The sequence below is a fragment of the Triticum dicoccoides genome, chromosome 5A (genome assembly GCF_002162155.2).
Source record: "Triticum dicoccoides isolate Atlit2015 ecotype Zavitan chromosome 5A, WEW_v2.0, whole genome shotgun sequence".
Lineage (NCBI taxonomy): Eukaryota > Viridiplantae > Streptophyta > Magnoliopsida > Poales > Poaceae > Triticum > Triticum dicoccoides.
In genome coordinates this window covers 575,171,171-575,174,555 of record NC_041388.1, presented here as the reverse complement: position 1 = coordinate 575,174,555, position 3,385 = coordinate 575,171,171, and the positions used below count along the sequence as shown (strand labels likewise).

General features: G+C 46.1%; 1 long non-coding RNA gene across 1 annotated transcript; it reads right to left on the bottom strand.

Annotated features, from left to right (window-relative positions):
• Window positions 1-1,358: 1,358 nt before the first annotated feature.
• LOC119297945 lies at window positions 1,359-1,878 on the bottom strand. Its single transcript, XR_005145772.1, has 3 exons — window positions 1,810-1,878; window positions 1,608-1,681; window positions 1,359-1,422 (listed from the first exon to the last, which is right to left on the bottom strand). It is a non-coding gene; the product is annotated as an uncharacterized LOC119297945 (long non-coding RNA).
• Window positions 1,879-3,385: the final 1,507 nt, after the last annotated feature.

The following is a 3,385-nucleotide window of genomic DNA, read 5'->3' as shown; positions in this document are numbered from 1 at the left end:
AGTAGGGCCGACTCCCGGTTTCTTTACTCGCATGTCCAGGAAAAAAGCAAGCGCTCGATGCATCTATTGGCATCAATGCGGCATCAGGCGCTGGGAACAACTAACGTAGCTGGCGATCTATCGGGAAATAAATCCTAGTGTCCATCACCGGCGCCTAGCATTGAAGATGCCCTAAGAGACATGCAATCCGTATATATCCGGTATCAAGTCGCACAAATAACTATATTTGTAGTTTAATGCATATATAATCTGCTGGCAAACATATATGATTATCTGAAAGATGTGGTACACATGTATTCGTATGAAAAAGGCACTGCCTTTGGCTCAGTTAATCCATTTATAGACATATATTCAAACAGAAGAGTACATGTACATTTTGTGTGCCCCTTGTATGATTTTTAAACGGTGTCTATGATGAACAATAGCTTTGAATACATAATTCAATTCCAAAAAATACAGCCAACATACAGAGGCATTGTGGTTTGAAGTTGCAGTATAGTTGACCAAATGTAATGCAAGACACGCTTGATCTAAAAAGGTTTTTTTTTGCGGGTGATCTAAAAAGGTTATGTTAGTAATGAAAAAATATAGGTGGCGGTATGCAAGAAAGTTTTGTAGTAATGTACGTCTATTGGGTGAGATTATGAATAGACCACCGCTTCCTATTAGGTGTAAGATGCTCCCTTTCTCAATTTCTTCTAACCAAGGAAGCCGATTGGTTAGTGCGATTCGGTCCTCGACAGAAAATGGAGTCTCTTCCTTCAACAAAAGAAATGATTTATGACCTGAAAATATAACCAATAAACAATGAGTGAATACTTATCTTTATTTAAAGGGATATAAATTATGGTTCTTTGATTGCTCTACCCATTAATCTGGCCACTTATATTAAGCATCTATCACATAAACAGCATGGTCTCCAAAAGCTATTCCCCAAGTGGATACAGCAATAAGAAGCCAGGGGGGGTGAATCATTATCTTTTAGCATGGACACCATGATGTTTCAGCGTTCTGTCATTGCATTGAACAGGAAAGAGCCTTCTTGGCAGAGGTGCATCACTATTACCTTCGGCATAGCGAATATTGCCACTGAACAACACTCATAGTGTCAAGATAGAAATATTATTATAAGGTATGCTAATTCAAGTGGTCATCAATATCAAGGGGAACAGTGTGTTGTATCACGGCTGTTATATATCTGAAATCTCAGTGCACATCACATATATATTTTTCTAGCAATACCAAGCTTTGATCTCAAACAGAACATATCCACGTTACCCTCAGGATAACTGAACAACAATACCTGACAGTGGGTCACTCAGTTGAATCCATCCATCTTGGCACCAAATCGGAAGTTCTGGGTAGCTCCAGCTTGCCAAATAAAAACTGAATGATTATGATTTATGCACCTAGGTGATATCCCTGTGCAGATCATAATGGTTATACTGTGCGTGAAACCAACTTTGCTAGCCACATCACAGGTACTTACACCTAAAGGGTTGAAGGACAAAATATTCAGCACCTACTATGAGTAAAGGAAAATCCTAAAAATTATATCTATGGACTTGCAAAGACAATCAAGAGCAAAGGCTGATGTGAAAGCTTACATTGGGTGTATATATGACTCATCTTATTCCACCGAATTGTCACTGATAGCACAAACATTGTAATTTGGAACTAACTGGACAGAAAAATATGATGCAAATTTATGTCCTCTCGCATGAAACATATCATTACAGCTGCAAAATCATGTCATGGAATAGAAGCTATCATTAATCATGTTCGTGCAAGAGGCTGCAAAAACTCTACCTATATACTCCCTTTGAATCACCCTGGTAGCAGCCAAGCCCTCTGCCGTTCCGCCAGCAGTGAAGCCACCATGGTCCACCCTGAGTTTTTTGCATGGTTCATCTTCTCTGCACTGGACACTTTGGAGATGAGATTCTTCTGCCTTCTCCGCTTTTGAAAAAAGAACATAAAAGGCCTTACAGATCAAACCATCATATATATGCCACTTCAGTTTCTATAATTTATTGATTCTCTTAAAATTAAATGATGTTTCGTCATCTCGTGTTTGTTAAAATATATAATCAATTGCAAGGGATTAGAGGTCGAATGTATGATTTTTATTTGAGTTTGGCTGCTACACAGTCATTACCAGTTGCATGGATAGCCGGCTAGTCAATGGACAGAAAGCTACATAAGCAGGATGCCGCTTTGCAAGTTTACTCGTGCATCAATGAACCATTGAATAAATGAAATCTATCCACATATCCAGGTCTATGGTAGGAGCCTAGAGAGGCACGCCAACAACAATTGGTTGCCAACGCCAAGGAACTACAAGCCTGACACTGGTGAGCTGCATGCCCGCGGTATAGAACCGCATGCCAACGAGCTGAACCAACACCGCGCTATCAGCTACATGTGCTGCCCAAACCACACTCGCAGACCTGGATGTTGTGGAGAATTGGATCCGAGGTAGGAGCAAGAACAACACATGGTTGCCAGCCAGACTGCCCCACCAATGAACTGCATTGCACACACACAACAACACTGAATCTGCTAGCACGCAGTAATGAACTACACATATCCCGTGAAATAGGGAGCTGAACTGAAAACTGAACCTTAAATTGCACAAATCAAACTTTTGCCACTGCTCCTTGTGGGACTGGGCACCGAACTGCAACTCCCGTGATGCCTGGACGCAAGCAGCGTGGCCGATGCACTGCACCTGGAGTATTGCAGGCACACGGAACAAATTGCAAGTCCGCCAGCTGGGATTTTCAACGTGAGATGTCCGACGTCTTCACTGCGGTCCACCGTGTGGGTGGGTGTCGTGGAGGTGACAGCCGGAGGAAGGCGGTGGAGCACCTGCTCACCTCCTCAACAAAGAAGTGAGCGACATGTGAGTTGTGCATGCTCGCATGTGAGGAAGAAGGGAGGAGGGGAACGGCCCATCCGGTCACGGCGGCGTGGTCCATGAGCCTGGCTTCCAACGCCGAACTGCAGAGAGAGGGGGATCTCTCCTACCGCTCAAGGTAGGAGAAGGTGGTAGATGGCCGGGGACGACCGGATCCAGCGCTGTGGATGGTGGTTGGCAGCGCAGGGCTCCGCGGTGGCCGGATCCGGCGCTGGTGGCCATACGCGGGAGGAGCGCAACAGCGCGGGTGGTGGAAGGGGTCGGGGTTGCGCTGCTAGGTAGGGGCGGCAGGCGGCGCGGCGTTTCTGGGCTGCCGGCGGGATGTGATGGGAGGCGCGGCTGGTGGAGGTTGGGGCGGCGCGAGGGAGGCCGGGGAGGAACCGCACGGGAGAAGGAGCTCGGGGTCGGGCGCTCCGCGGGCGCTGGTGGTGGCGGCCGTGGCACTCGGGCCTGGACGGGCCGGAT